At 44.6% G+C, this 17,123-nt stretch overlaps 1 long non-coding RNA gene and 1 pseudogene across 1 annotated transcript in view; both read right to left on the bottom strand.

The window, feature by feature from the left end:
• Positions 1-8,864, bottom strand: part of LOC145411831 (uncharacterized) — a 31,098-nt gene extending 22,234 nt beyond the window's left edge. Inside the window, exons 1-2 of the long non-coding RNA XR_013899493.1 lie at positions 8,810-8,864; positions 5,060-5,103 (exon numbers count right to left, since the gene is read on the bottom strand). This is a non-coding gene — a long non-coding RNA (uncharacterized LOC145411831). The remainder of the gene's footprint in view (positions 1-5,059; positions 5,104-8,809) is intronic.
• LOC145411821 (uncharacterized) overlaps positions 1-17,123 on the bottom strand; it is a 192,937-nt pseudogene that overhangs the window by 24,786 nt on the left and 151,028 nt on the right.

Here is a 17,123-nt window from a genome sequence, read left to right as displayed (position 1 = left end):
TTCTTTTTTCAAAATGCTATGACCCGGAGAGAGGTACTATGACGGATGATTATAGGGTTTAATTATTGCCACTTTCATGTATATATGATGTAGCTTGTATTATATACAAGAAATGCCACAATTCTTGTAACTGTAAAAAAAAATATGGGTGTCGAGCACTAGCGAATTCCCAAAGGATGAACTGGTGCTTTTGAGAAACAAAAGGCCAGATTATTATTATTATTATTATTACCTCAAAAGTTTTTGAGTCTATTCTTAACAGAAAAATTTTAAAGCATCTTTCCTATCACAACCTTCTTTCTGATCGTCAGTATGGGTTCCGTCAGGGACGCTCCACAGGCGATCTTCTCACCAACCTCTCAGACTCCTGGTCATCCTCCTTTCGGGACTTTGGTGAAAGCTTTGCAATGCACTTGACATCTCAAAGGTTTTCAATCGAGTCTGGCATAAATCTTTAATTTCCAAACTGCCCTCTTACGGTTTCTATCCTTCTATCTGTGCCTTCATCTCTAGCTTCCTTTCTGGTCGTTCTATAGCCGCTGTTGTAGATGGCCATCGTTCTTCTCCTAGATCTATTAACAGTGGTGTTCCTCAGGGCTCTGTCTTATCACCAACTCTCTTCCATTTATTCATCAATGACTTTCTAAGCTGTACATCTAACCCTATCGACTCATACGCTGATGACTCCACCCTTCACCTTTCCATTCGATTCCCACAACGTCCATCTCAGCAGTTACTTCAACAAACAAGGGATGAGGCTATGGCACACCTAATGTCTGACTTGGCTCGTATCTCTGACCGAGGTAAAAATAATCTTGTTATTTTTAATGCATCAAAGACGCAGTTTTTGCAATTATCAACCTGACAAAATCCTCCACAGGTATACCCACTAATGTTTAATAATATTCAACTTAATCTTGCATCATTGCTGAACATGCTTGGGGTTTCATTTGCTTGGGACTTGTCTTGGAAAGATCATATTACATCTCTTGTAAAATCTGCTTCCAAGAGATTGGGTGTGCTAAGCTGACTCCATTCCTTCTTTACCCCTGCACAATTGTTGACTCTATACAGGGGTTTTATCCGCCCCTTGGTGGAGTACAACTCTCATGTGTGGGGAGGTTCCCTACATACAGCTCTTCTCAATAGGGTGGAGTCAAAGGCTTTTCGTCTCATTAACTCCCCCCCTCTTACTGACTCCCTTCAACCTCTGTCTCTTCGCCACACTGTTGCATCTTTATCTCTTTTCTATTGCTACTTCAATGGTCACTGTTCCTCTGAACTGTCTGCATGCATTCCTCCACCTCTACGACAGGCGCGTAGCACCCATCTAGCAGCAAACTCTCACCTCTTTTCTGTCCAACTCTCTAATGCAAGAGTTAATCGTTACTCCCAGTCCTTCATTTATGCAACAGGTCAACTCTGGAACTGTCTCCCTCTCTTTGTATTTCCTGCTTCCTATGATCTCCAGTCTTTCAAATGCAGTGTGTCCAGGCATCTCGAAATGAATGGATCTTGAATTTGGCTCTCTCTTGTATTTTGTTTTTCTCTTGGAAGGAACAATTTTGCGGGCTCATTGCCTTTGGTTCCTTCTTCCTCACAAAAAAAAAAAAAAAAAAAAACACTCGCATTACTTCCATCCTCTATGTTCAACAATTCCTTAGTGTTCTCTCCATCTGCTCAATTTTTCTCTCTTCTCCAATAGTAATCTACCATTTTTATCTTTCACTCCCCTGCTAACTTCACTTCCGTCCTGTCTTACTTTCTTCACCTCTTTCCAGAACATTTTCTTACAGTCCCTCCACTTTACACTCAAATTCCTTCCAAATTCCTCATCCACTCTCTTCTTACTCTCTCTTACTAATCTTTTCATCTCTCTTTCTTTCTACATACAACTCTCTCTTCCGCCTCTCAACTTCTTCCACGCCCCTATTCCTCATCCATTCATTGTATGCTTTCTTCTTTTGTGCCACAGCCTGTCTCACCTCTTCATTCCACCATGCTGTTCCTTGCATCCCCCTCCGTCTTCTCTTCATCCCACACACCACATCACATGCTGCACATATTTCTTCTGTAAATATCCTGCACACACCTTCCACGTCCTCCATCTGCTCCAATTCATATATGCCCAATCGTTCCTCCACTTTCCTCTTATATTCTGCCTTTTTCTCATCCTCTTGTAACCTTTCCACTTTCCTTGCAAATACTCCTTCTTCCTGTCCTTCCCTTCTTTTATTTCTCCATCTTATTTGGATCTTGATTCTGGCCATCACCAAGTAGTGGTCAGAAAGTCCAGTCCACTTTTCACTGGAAAATATTTTAATCTTTTTCACCACAGTGGCTCATACACACCTAATTATCTGAAATCTACTTTAAAAATTTTACTTAATGTAACTTAATTAAAAAATTAGGTTTCAGAGCCAAAATGCACGAATGTTAGCAGATATTTTTCCCCTTTAGATCGTCAGTGTTTACATCTTGGTCAGCTGATGAGTGGTTGGCCAATGTTAGCAGATATTTCCCCTTCAGACCGTCAGCACACCTTGACAGACTTCTCGTTTGCATAAATATTTACCTTGAGTAAAAAAAAAAATGTATCTGCATTGTAAATCGATATTTATCCAAAACAAAAGTCCGTCAGGGCGAGTTGTTGGGCTAATGGCAAAACACTTCTGCTAACTTTAAGAAATTTTCACTCTGAATCCTGATTTTCGATTAATAATTAAATTAAGCACTTATTTTTTACTGGATTTCAAATAATTAGGTGTGCAAACCAATCTGGTGATAAAGATTAAAATATTTTCCAATTAAAATTGCTGATTCGGTCCAAGATTGTGTGTTTGTATCTCGGTCAGCTGATTTGTGGTTGGCTGAACTTGTGGTGCTCCATTCCTTGCTCATTTTCATCGTTTTCCTCAGCTTTCTGATCTTCTTCTATCATACCCTCCACATTCTCATCAACAACTGTCTAAACAACCATTCTTAGGGTTGTAGCTAGCAAAATACAGCTATTGTGTCAGTTATTATTACTGTTATTGCATCAGTGTTATTATTTTAAGTAGTGTGTATGTTAGTTATGTTGATATAGGTAACCTACATTCCAGAATGCTCTACATTATCGGAATAAATGCCGGACAGTAGTGGAGAATTCGGACAAAGTATGGTAATGGTCTGGGGAATGGTATATGGGGCCGGACTTTTGCCATTCCGGGACTGGTCTACCCCTCTTTTAGTCCGGCAAAACGAGGGTAGAGTGTACTGTTCAGTAATTCACCAAAAGAAACACTATCACACAAGTACAGGCTGAGTTATTCACGTACAGTAAATCGTTGCAACAACACAACATAGTACAGTAATCACACTTGCATAAAGTTGGCCTAGCGCTACGATGTTTGGCTGAGAGGTGACGATAACAGGGGGGCACACATGAACAAGTTGAAAAGACAGGACTTTGAAGGGGTGGCGGGACCTGAACCATGACAATGCGCTGCACGTTGGGGCCGCCATCTTGCCTGAGACAAATGACGGTCACCTTGCGCGTGCCTGGTGCTTTCCGATGGCAAAATTGTTACAGCGGGAAATTTATTGTAAATTGCATTTTGGGGTGGAACTTTTCTATTATTGTTGTGGCGAATTATCGTAAACCGAATCAACGTAAAACAAGTAGTGACTGTATACATAAAAAATCAGCAGTTTGCTCATGCTTTTTTCATATTTTTCATGCGACCTATACTTTCCAAGTAAAATGCCTGAGAGAAAAACAGTGAAATGCACCTCATTTACCCTATGAGAATACAGTAACCCCTTAATTCATGCGATTTTGGTTATCCATGATTTTTTTCGTACAATAATTAAAACAAAATTATAGTATGCAAATAAATAATTTTAATATATGAGAGAAATAAATAAAATATAAAATTGCCTACCCGCTGCCTGTGCGGATACGTGTGTATGTGTGTGTGTGTGTGTGTGTGTGTGTGTGTGTGTGTGTGTGTGTGTGCATGTGCGTGTGTGTGTGTGTGTGTGTGTGTGTGTGTGTGTGTGTGTGTGTGGAAGGTCGGTCTACCACACACTACACAGTCAGTTTGAATCCGACAGTCGAACCATGCGTGACTCGCGAATCGTTATTTGTGGCTTATTTTTCTGCCTTCCAGTGATTGCCTGCCTTGTTTGCCAACATGAGGCCTAAGCGTAGTGCTAGTGATGCATGTGATAACACACCAAAGTGGGCTTATGAAGTGATGTCGCTGACAGAGAAAGTCAAAGTGTTGGACAAACTTAGGGATGGAATGTCGGCGACAATTTGCCGTCAGGAATTTTAGCCCTCAGGACAATTCCTCGTCATTTATTTACATACCTATATTACCAGTTTATTTAGCAGGTAGTGAGGTTGGTCACTCTCATCTTAAATGTTAGGACCAACTGTCTAACCCCGGGCTCCTACGCTCCTCATGGGGCAATGTAGGATTGGATGATGGATGGATACACTAGTTTTTTACTTATATGAGTTATAAAATCCCCCTGAAAATTAGCTATTAAAATATTAATAAGTACATTTATAAAATGACAGGGAATTGTCCAGGGAGCAAATTGTCCTGACGGGGAATCATCCATGTTTTGACGGCGAATTGTCTTGGAACCATATGTTTGGGGTGAATGAGTCAACTGTTCGTACAATAAAGAAGACAGAACGTAGCATACGGGAGGCAGTGAGGGCTAGTGCACCAGACTGTGCTAAAGTGTCTCCACTTACGCCTGTGCTTGTCAGCATTCAGTAAGTGTTGAATTTCTTACATTTTTGTTGTTTTTTCATACTTTATGCTAGTTTATTAGGTGTATGTAGTGCATAAACAGTATTATTCAGATGTAATACATTTAATACACATGCATAATTATGTGCACACATACACAGAACGTATACGCGAATTTACCACATACACAAAGGGTCTGGGAACGTAACCCTCGCATAAGTTAAGGGATTACTGTATACTGTAAATACACACATTTATACCTTATACATACATAGTATAAAAACTAGACAAATAAGCTAGTTACTTACATCATCTAGCAGTGTTGGAATGCTTGTGGAACGTAGAGATGGAGCTGCAGAGAGGAAGAAAGGTACGATTAAAGCGTGTGTGTGTGTGTAATTCACCGGGTCGGTCAGGATCACTTGATGGTCGTGATCGTCAGCTTTTACCCTCCCGGAAGGAAGCTGAGAGCTCATATAGTCCGATCTAAGGGCAAGGCTGTGACCTTCACACGCGCACACACCCGTCCCCTTGCTCAAGGGAGACAGTAACCACCCACTTCGTCAGTGAAACTTTTCGCAACCTGAGCGAGGCGCGAACACCCGTCCATCAGTTGGCAAGCGAGAACGTTACCACTGCACCAGCGTGTGTTTGTGTGTGGTATCAGTGGTGGTACTACCAGTGGTGGTAGTGGTGGTACCAGTGGATATAGTGGTGGTAGTGGCAGTGATACTGGAGGTGGCCTTGACCCTCAAGAGAGTTTATCATGACGTCTGGGGAAAGGGTTAGCTCTCCCTCTCCTCCTCACCCCAGTCACTCTCAAGATCACTCTCCCCAGAATCTTTGTCTGTATCCTCTTCACCCTCAGTTTCACTAAAAAAATATTTCAGGTACTCCTCCTCAGATAACCCTTTCCCTGCCATCTTGGTTACTTTGAGTAGTGAAAGGGAACAGTCATGGGCAGTTATAAATGTGAAATTTGCATTTCACTGAAAATATTAAAAAAAAAAAAAAACACATATATATATTCTTCACAGACACACTGCACTATATGGCACACTATCACTATAATACACATAAGGTATGGACAAGTGATGTAATAGAATACGAGGAATAACATGGGCAGCCGCATGCTCACACACCCTGCTTGCCTGACTGCTGAGAGGACACTGAGCTAATACTAGACCACTTGTCCTTGTGACAGGGTTGACAGTGTTGCCACTTGTTTGCCTCGAACACAAACACCCTAACCTATGACTCACCAAAATCTGATGCACTTTCAGCCACAGATAAAGTTTTGATGATGATTTATAGGGAAAGTGCATTATAGTGCGTACTTGATTACGTTTCAGACTAAAAGCATCTTGACTCGTTTTGCATCATCGTGTGCAATGGGGTTAATATTAATATTAACCCCCTCACTCTCACATAAGTTTTTAAGTTTCCGCGGGTGTGACAATCTCCCCCCCCCCCCCGCGGCCGCGTGCTCCGATAATGTGTATTCTCGGCTTATTTTCACCACCCAAAAATATTTATTTTCCCATCATCGCCACATATGGTACCGGTACTCGCCGAAGTTTGTTCTACACGATAAGCCAAAAAAAAAAAAACACTATACAGAAATTAGGAAGCTGAGAATAAACATTCGTGATGCCGATTTCACTTCCCAACATCATAAGTTGAATGGTTATGAATCAATCTCTACATGATATACCATCAATCGAAAAAGAATTTTATTAGCTTTCGAATGCCGGGTGTCCCAGTTTGATACGAGGTATGGTCTTCGAGTAATAAGCGATAAAATAAAAACTCTGGTTCGACAGAGTACAACTTTTATAATCGGAGAGATTTTGTGGCGAATTTTCAGTGAGAGCAGTAAGTTTTTATTTCATTATCCGATGCAGAATTTCATTGGCTTTCATTTAAGACAAGTACGGTAATCCTAGGCCTTATAGTTCTTGAGAAAATTACAATAAACTATGGTGTATTTTGCCGCGCACTGAACCGCCGGCAGCCGCGCTGACTTACAGTATATTCCCTTAGCGCGCGAACATGTTTTATGTTTGCTAGCTACGGTTTCTTCGATTATATACCAACAACTATCTTATATAATTACTTTTTAGTTTTTAGTCCTCTCAGAAACCACACATGAACACAAAACCTGTTGCTAGCAACAGAAACAGAATTTATTTCCCTGTCATTTGTGTTGAAGTAAATAACAACATATATGTATATGTAAATATACTGACAGAAAGAGGTAAAAAAAAAAAAAAAAAAAAAAAAAAAGTACTTCTCCAGTGGCGATGATCTTCCTGCAGGACCACATCGGTTGGAAGAGGAGTTTTGTAATGTGTGTGTGTGTGTGTGTGTGTGTGCATGTGTGTGTGTGTGTGTGTGTGTGTGTGTGTGTGTGTGTGTGTATGTGGATGTGTGTGTATCTGTGTTTATGTGTGTAATTCACCGGGTCGGTCAGGATCACTTGATGGTCGTGATGGTCAGCTTTTACCCTCCCGGAAGGGAGCTGAGAGCTCATATAGTCCGATCTAAGGGCAAGGCTGTGACCTTCACACATGCACACACCCGTCCCCTTGCTCAAGGGGGACAGTAACCACCCACTTCGTCAGTGAAACTTTTCGCAACCTGAGCGAGGCGCGAACTCCCGTCCACCAGTGTGTGTGTGTGTGTGTGTGTGTGTGTGTGTGTGTGCATGTCTGTGTGTATGTGTATGTGTGTGTGCATGTGTGTGTGTGTCTGTGTACATAGGTCAATTACGTGGTCCATACCTGGCCGATGAGACGTAGCAGAAGATGATTTCCAGAGGAGTACATGGTTCACTTTCACTTTCTTTTCACATTACACAGAACCAAATATATCATTTCATGAGATACACAGTATATTACACCACCGCATTTTATGTATCTCGCGCCGCATTTCACTACCTTTGTGATGACTCACGTGTTTGAGCCGCTCCCTTCCTTACGAGCACGTGGGTGACTCTTTCACCTATTACTCCCATAAATACATAACCAAATATATCTCTTTATAAGAAACAGATTATATTTCAATAATAAAATGTAAATGCACTTGTACCTAACCTCGCGTTGCATTTCGCTACCTTTGTGCTCACTCAGGTGAACAAAACCTGCTATTCCTTACGAGGACGTGCGTCACTTTTTCACTTTCTTTTCACATAAAACATAGCCCAGTTTATCAATACATAGCAAACACAGTACATTTCACCAAAAGAGATATATATATATATATATATATATATATAAGTACATGCAATTGTTCCTTACGAGGACGTGCGTCACTTTTTCACTTTCTTTTCACACAAAACATAGCCCAGTTTATCAATACATAGGAAACACAGTACATTTCACTAAAAGAGATATACGTGACACCTGTCCCATAAGGTGTAGCAGAGAAGACGCTGCAGTGTTTATGATATTTTCACAATACACATAATGAAATCCATCATTTTATGAAACATACATTATATTTTCACCACAACAGTTCCTGATCGTGCTCTGTATGTCACATCTGCGATACCTAAGGTTTCGCAGACGATATTTTTTGATGATCATGTGGTGAAGTGTTTACATTCATCCACACAAGCATACGATAAACCTACCAATAACACTCATGCTTTATTTCACACATAAAGCATACGTAATAAATATAACAATATGATAAAAGCAAATATTCCTATAAAATCCTACTGTATTTCCTCTACTCACAACGGCTTGCCCTGGCTGTAGTGCGAAACTGACTCCTGCCCTAGCCATTATTTCATCATGTACCGTACACTCATTGCACTATACTCCTATGTATTGCACAATAACACTATCCACCATATAGCAGCATAAAACAAGGACCGAATGTTAAAATATTAGTGGAAAATACGAATACTGACAATAAACAAATATTACCGTAATTCTTCGAATGCCAATGGAACCTTAAAAAAAACTTTACCTCACCTGAGGCTACAAGTTCCCGTTCATTCCTAATTCACACAGCAGACCAAAAAAGACTTGCTGGATAACACTATAACTTACTGGTGGTGATTATCCTTGAATGATGACTGGGCAGTGCCTATACTCGGCCTCGTCCTGCTGAATGTAAGACCAAACCAATCAAACACCACCTCCCTCAAGCCACTTGACGCCAGGCAATGACACAACTGAGGTCCACTTCCGCCATCTTTGCACTCGTACCCTCACAACGGTGGTGCAAAATCTCTGTGCAGTAAAGGTTCTTACATTCCCAAATCCATACTAATGTTTGGAAATATATACTTATACCACAACGTATAATTACATACGTATCATTTAATCAGTCAAGAAGAGTTCACGACACCAAATATAATGACGGAGACCACATAATGCTACATATTAAGGGTGCTCTTTAGTTAATACATAATCAATAGTGCATGTCGTAACTAAAGGATTCTCCTTATATGCCGGAAATTGCTCGCCATCTTGGAACCCTCATCACCGTTATTATACACACTTCTTTTCATTAATGATTATACTAGACCATTTCAAAACCCTTAGACGATATGTATTATTGATGTTTTCGAATATGCACTAGAATTAATTAATTCAATGGAAGATACAAGACAATCATACTTATGAGTGGGAACATGGCGGAATGTGGCATCAGTAACAAGTGACTGCCGAAGCGCATTGTGTTGGGGTGCGAACAAATACCGAATCGGCACTTTTATGACCGCATAGGTTCATACACACCGATTTACTGGAAATCCGGTGAACATTTTGTATCTTTTAGATATTCATTTTAAAAATCAGGATTTAGAGTTTAGCCAGGCTAAAGTTAGCAGAAGTGTTTCACCTTCAGCTCAACAACTCGCTCTGACATACTTCTCTTTTGCATAAATAATGATTTGAAATTAAAATTAATGTGTTTGTGGGCATACTTTAACGAATTTGTCAATATGTTGGTAATTCTCCGTACTTATTATCCAACAAAATTTTTAGAATTTCCATGGGGAGGTTTCGGCTATACTGTATATATAGAAGGGCTCCGTTTCAACAGCCGGAGCGCCAGGGAACGTGACGGCGCTTTCAAGAGTGGGACACCTCTCTCACTACCCCCACACCCCCAGGGGCAGAGCTTGCTCCCCAGTGGAGTCCCTGTTGGAGAGCATCTGGAGTGGCTCTGTTGAGCCTGGGAGCGTGCTCACTACAGCCCGTGCCTTGATGTCGCCAGCCACTGCCGGACTCCCCGTGGACGAGACACCGCAGGCAGCCCCTGATGGCCTTTAGATGCCGGCGAGACCGCAGCCCCCAGCCGCCGAGGGATGCACCCAGGGCTCCAGGCTGGGACCTATCCAGACCCACCGGCGAGCTGTCCTCCTCCTAATAGGGCAGGCACAGAGCAGCATACATGCTTGCCCTATTTGGCCCCAGTCCCAAGGAAATCCGAGGCCCCACCAGAGAAGGGCTTCCCTCGACGCCACCCTACAGCCCACACCGGATGATCCATCACACAACCAGGGACCTGCGCCTCTCTCGAGAGCGCACACCTGACAGGGTATCTCCTACGCCTGGGTGACACCTGTAACTACCTGGTCTCCTGTAGTCCAACTCCTGTTCTTATGTATTGATATTGTGTTTGTTCTGTGTCATTTGTACTGTGTCCAGCATTTGTATCTTTTGTGGTAATATATGTGTAAGATTGGCTAGCCTGTGTTTGAGCCCTGTTCCTTGGGTTGCATGATGTAGACCCAGTCCTGAAAAGAGCCCAAGTCAGTTACTCAGAAGGAAAGAAATTGAACTCTGAGTATGCAGCATAACTGGAATATTATGATAATGAAAGTCCCTGGCTCACTGATAATAATCGAACGATTTGGGTTTGTTTATGTCACCTGTCAAACTGTTCAACAAGATGTCTCGTTCTTGAGACACTGCCTAGACCCAGTCGTCATTGGACATGCTCCTCCTGGCTGTGTTGTCAACCATCTTATTCTCGGGTGCTCAACCCGTCTCAGCCATACCATCACAACCACCTTGATTTGGGCATATATTGCAGTAAAACCACAGTGTCCCAGTGTAATAACAAAGTGAGTGTAACGGTCAGGTGTTCCGCCTGGCATGGAGTCTTCCATGACCGGCATCGCCATTCAGGACATCAATATGGACCTTGCCCCTGCCGCCGGAGAGGTCACTGTCCCTGGTAAGAGGGTGAGGACAGCCTCTGCCACTAGTGACGAGGGTGGTGACACAGAAAAGTGGATATGGCCTTCCTTCCCAGACGGCAATGTCACCAGCGAACCAAGGAGCCTCATCTGCATAGCAAGGTTGGCTGACAATACCCCTGTTTTCTGAATCTCTGCAGTTTGTCAGATGCCATCAAGTCTTCATGGGGTAAGTATTGTATAGAGGGGTCAATCAGGGATTTAGGTAAAGGGTCAGCTATTAGGTTCTGTGTTTTTGCAGCTGATGTGGCCAAAGTGACTGTACCACCTGAGTCCCTCACCCAGCTTTGGACTGGCCAGTAAGGTGCTGGTTGGCTTGTTCACCTTCCAGTGGCGAGTTCTCATTTGGGAAAATTGGGCCTATTGTTCCTGATGTCATGGAGGAAGAACTTTTAACCTTTTCGTGCGCAGATAAGATACTGTAATAAGTTTTGTGGGAAATGACACATCGGCTTTCTCCCCTTCCTCCTGCCCGCTCCCAAAATGTGTATTCTCGGCCTGCTTTCACCACCCAAACATATTTATTTTGCCACAAAACCCACATATTCCTATTCGTTGATGTTTGTTCTAAACGATAAGCAAAAAAACACACAAAAAACACACTATACGTACGTTAGGGTTGCATGAATAAACATTTAGGGGCATACATCTCACTTCCCAACATCATAAGTCGAATGTTTACTAATCAATCTCTACATGTTATACTATCATTAGAAAAAGAAATTTATTAGCTTTCGAATGCTGGAGTCCCAGTTTGATACGAGGTATCAAAATCCATTTCTGACAGACAACTGATTTTTTTTATTCGGGGAGCTCGAGAAAAACTTTTCTCACCACTGTTATGTTTTTATTTCATCATCCCATGCAGAATTTCATTGGCTTTCATTTGAGCCCACAACAGTGATCCTAGGCCTCATAATTTTCGAGAAAAATGCAAAAAGCTATGGTGTACCCACGCCTTGTCATGACTGTAGGATGGTTTCCTGCCTTCCTTTAAGCAACTGCACGTATTTCACCAATTCTTTGTACACTAGATATGCATACTATATTCACATGATTCACTGTCACTATTTTTAGAGCTGAATACTCACATTTGGTGCAGGGTAGAGGCAGTGTAGTTGATTAGAAACAGTACCACAATCTTCTTTGGGCCAATGGCTGATAACGACCAGGATTGCTTTACAAACACCAAATTTCCTATTGCAAACACCAAATCTAATCACAACAGTGGCCAAACACTATACACAAGCACTACAAGCACTACTGGTATAGTGAAATATGTTGCATGGCTGGGATGGGGGTAAGAGTGGAAATTTATAGGGGCAGACCTGCGCAGTACCTTTGCCACTCACTGCTCATTTGGTACTGAATAGCCTGTCCACTCTTTTGCTGGTATCAGGACCCACAGTTGCCAATTCATTACTTTTGATGAGGAGCAGGGAAGCTATGATGCCTCCAGAAATGACACCGATTGGCCCAAAACTTTTCCCCTGACGAAAGTTTTTATGCTTTAATGATGCCAAAAGCATCGAGTATAGTCACAGCCACACCCATATGATGACAAACGCGTCATCGTGTGCGGAGGGGTTAATATCATCTTCATTTCCTCAGCAACTGTTCCTTCCAGCCAGTGGAAGTCACTCGCCTCACACTCTGCCCTCCTGGTGGTGAGGCCACAGAGGCAGCCAGGGTGGTACGGCTGGAGCAGGTCATATTTGGCCACTTGTGTTGCTCTGTAGGGACTTACATTTTTCCCCTCCTGAGGTGCCATATGTGCCATCGATTTGGGCATAGCACAATATCATTTAAAGTTCAATGCTCTTGTTACAGCAGGTTCCATCCATGCAAATCACCACTAGGTGGTCAATGTACCAATGACCCCTACTGCTTCTTCTGCGGTGGCGAACACCAAATTGTCTCACGCACATGCCGAGTCTACCGGCAGGCATTTGCTATCCATGATGCTGTTAGAGCTGACCTGTTGACCCTGCTTGATGTCAACACCTGTTTGTGTGCCCTCAATCCATCTGGATGCAATCCTGCCAGGTCTAACACCTTGACAACACATACTGTGCCCAGTCGGACTTCCTGGCCTGTTCAGGAGGGTCTAACATATGCAACAGTGGTTAGCAACTGCTTTTCAGCATTGGAAGATCTTGCTGGAACATCTGGTGGCGAGTCAGTACTTGAACCGAGTGAAGTGGAGTGAACAGTTGTGGTGTCCTCACACCCAACCTCCCAATCTGCAGTGCTGCTCCACCCTGCCCCTCCACCCAAGTTCTGTCAGCAGCGCTCCCACCCAACAAGGACTTCTTCCCCACATGCTACAGAAGACTCCGTAGCTCCTTCCATCCAGCCTGGTTAGTCAGCCAGTTCCACCACATCACAGGTCACAACTCCTGCCTCAGCCCCAAATACATCCCATGCTGCCTTCTCCAGTTCTCCTGAGATGGGGTCCACACTTGGGAATCTCCTGCTCCTCCACATCATTCCGTACCAAGGACAACCTCCTACACTTCTCCATACGCCAACCCCTCAGGTGCCCATTCTTCAGAATCCCTTGTGGACCTTCTGTTAACAGCCCTGTCCATGTAGAAAAATGGAAAGTATAGACATGTGTCAGCCTCCTGCCCTGGCTTTTCTCTCTACTCACGTTCCAGTGATGGCTGATCCACCTCCTGCCCTGGCTTTTCTCTCTGCTCTCTCCCCAGTGATGGCTCATCCACCTCTACGCAGATTTCTCCTCTAGAATGCCAGATCCCTTCTTTGGAAAACTTCTGATTTCAAGCAGACAATAGTGGACCTCATTCCAGATGTTATTGGTCTATGTGAGACTTAGTTGTCTCCACATCTCCATTTGTCGCTCTGGGGTTTTACTGTTTATCGGACTAATCATCAGTGTGTTGGAGGTGGTCTAGCTGTCACAGTCAAGGAGGACGTGCCTAGCTCGGTTCTGCCACTGACCTGGCCCCCTCGAGGGGTGTTGGAAGTTCTTGCAGTCCACCTATCCCTCGTGAAGGGATGGATCACCGTGGTGGTTTGCTACAACCTGTGCAAGGACATAGGCCTGGAAGAGCTCCGGGCCTATCAAGACCAGCTCCCTTCGTCTTGCCTCCTCCTGGTCGATTTTAACGCCAGACATCCCCATTGGGATTCTTTTCTAGCCAGGGGTTCTGGCAATAGGTCAGGAACTTCCCCTTCCCAGTTTCTATTAAAAGGCGGTTGCTTCATCCTGCTCACCCCGTTGGGGTTACAGACCCTTATCGACCCACACTCAGGCCTGCCATCCACACCTGATCTATATGTGGGGGATTCTTTTTCTAGTGGCTCAGCCATCTGCACTGGCCCATATTTAGGATACAACCACCTTCCAGTTATCTTGGATGTCCCTGACCTTTCCCCTCCCTGCCCTGCCCCACCTCATCCACACTGGATCCTCACACAAGGGTCCTGGTCCTCCTTTAAGACAGCCCTTGATAACACTGGGGCTCTGTCTGGAGGGCCCTTAGATGACCATGTGATGGACTTTATAATATTATCCTGTGATCACAGCAGGGGAGGTGACCTTCCGCAGGTCCTCAACACATCCCTGAGACACTGTCACGGTTCCCTGGTGGACAGAGGACTGCACCAGGGTTGTCCGGGCTAGGAGGTCTTGGAATGCCTAGTGGAGGTGTCCCTGCCCTAGTCACTGAGACACTCACTGCCATAGGGATGCAGAATGCAAGCAGACTCTTAACCGAGCTCGCCGTGCTGCCTGGTCTGCTTCCTGCTCAACCCTGTCATGCTCTAGTTCACCATCTCGAACCTGGTCCTTCATTCAAGCAATGAAGGGTCGCCCTACCACCCCGTTGTATCCTCTGGTGAAGGAAAGTAACCTTCTGGTAGGCTTTTAAGACAAGGCTGCCTTCTTTGGATCTCGATTTGGTTCCCCTGCTCCACTTCCAGGTCTTCAGCACGAAACTTAAGGTCACTCAGGTAGCCATCTCCTCCCCCCCAGCAGGCTTAGCCTCCCCTTTTACCCTGGCAGAACTCTCCTCTGCTCTGAGGACCTTACCACCAAAAAAGGGATGTGGCCCAGATTTAGTGCCCAGTGAGTTTTGGACTCATCTCCCCATCCTCCATCAGATGTCGCTCTTAGACATATTTAACAACAGCTGGGCATCAGGGATCTTCTCATCACACTGGAAAACCTCAAACCTCCTGCCTTTCCCCAAGCCTGGGAGGGATCCCTCTTCTCCGGCTTTGTACAGGCTGATGGCATTGCTATCCAATGTGGGGAAAGGTGCTTGAGAGGATTGTGTGCCGTTGGCTCTCCTGGTGGCTGGAGCATGACCGCTGCCTGTCTGAGGTACAGTGTGAATTCTGCCCAGGGAGGGGAACATCTAATGTCCTTCTCCAATTTGACCATCATGTCCACCAGGCATTCTGTCATAAGCAGATACTCCTGGTGGCCTTCGTGGATCTCCACTGGGCTTTTGATTCTGTCTCCCATGATGGGATATTGTACAAGTTGTGCTGTCTTGATATCACAGGCTCTGCACTGGCCTGGGCACAAGTTTTTTGGAGGAGCGATCCTTTCGTGTTTCCCTCGGGGGTACGTCCTCCTCCCCTACCCAGTCAGGCAGGGAGTACCGCAGGGATCATGCATGCCTCAGTCTCCTACTTTTTAATGTATTAATGTATGACCTCCCTCATCATCTTGGAGTATCCATCTTAGTCTATGCAGATGATGTCTCCATCCTCTGCAGTGCTGCCACATTATGGGAGGCCCAACATCGCCTCCAACAGGCCGTGGACGCTTTTGCCACCTGGGCTGCAGACTGGGGACTAACAGTCAATGCTCCCAAGAGAGCTTCTATGTGCTTTGGCCATCAGAGGCTCCCCTCCATGCTGATGATTCAGCTTGCCGGAGAACCTCTCACCCTTCGGACTCGACACAAGTTTCTGGGCCTCCATCTGGATAGTGCCCATCTCACCTGGGCCCCCCACATTGACCATCTTCAATCAGTACGCCTTAGGCACCTGGACATCATGAAGTGTGTTGCAGGAGTTTGCTGGGGTGCTGATTGAAACACTCTCCTCCGTCTGTATCTGGCCTTCATCCGCAGTAAAATCTCATATGGTACCACCCTTTACAGATCGGTTGCCCAGACCCACCTAAAAAAGTTGGATGTTGTCCAGAACATGGCATTTCGCATTGCCCTAGGTGCCTTCAAGTCCACCCCATTTATTTCGCTTCATGTGAAGTCTGGGGTGATGTCCCTCTCCACCTACCGCATGGAACTGGACTGTCGGCTGCTCCACTGCAATTCGGCCGTTCCCTCCAGCCACCCAGTCTCCTTCCTCTACTCTCTCGACAGTCCTTCGTCAGCTCCCATCTTGGCCGTGAGTGATGTTACCGTACATTATCCGCAGCATCCAGGCCTGCCACACCCTGTCTCTTGAGCTGCCCAGGCCTGCCCCACTGACCCCTCTTCCCCCTGGGATGGATTTGTCTTCCTATATCTTCCCCTGTCTCCCAGTACCATTTTTGAAGCCGACAGATGCAGTCTTGACATGGCAACTCTTTCATAGCATGGACTGCTCTGTTTATAAGGACTCCCTGAGAATTTACACAGATGGTTCTCACTCCCCTCCATATTCCTTTGCCTCAGTGGCCTATTTTGAAGATCTTTCCATATGCCAAACTTGGTCATTCAGTGGGTGGTATGATGTCCTAACCGCAAAACTCATAGCTATCCTCCAGGCCCTAGAGTTTGTCCAGACTTTCCTCCAGCCTCAACTGGTAGTTTTATACACTGACTCACAGTCCTTACTTACCCTTCTCCTCTCAGATCGTCCAGTGACTCATGTCAAGATTGTCCATGCTATTATGGAACACTTCCTTCTCCTTATTACTCCTCCCTGGCACCTCCTCCTTCAATGGATTCCCTCGGAGGTAGGCATGTCAAGATTGTCCATGCTATTATGGAACACTTCCTTCTCCTTATGACTCCTCCCTGGCACCTCCGCCTTCAATGGATTCCCTCGCATGTAGGCATCCATGGCAATGAAATTGCAGATGCAGCAGCAAAGTGAGCACTAACCTCCAGTACACTGGTCTGTGTGACACCAAATACTGCTGCATTCCCTAATCTTGCATTCAGTGC

This window comes from Coenobita brevimanus, chromosome 11 (assembly GCF_032717465.1).
Source record: "Coenobita brevimanus isolate Jiangsu-jjx chromosome 11, ASM3271746v2, whole genome shotgun sequence".
NCBI lineage: Eukaryota > Metazoa > Arthropoda > Malacostraca > Decapoda > Coenobitidae > Coenobita > Coenobita brevimanus.
This window is presented reverse-complemented; position numbering and strand designations above follow the sequence as displayed.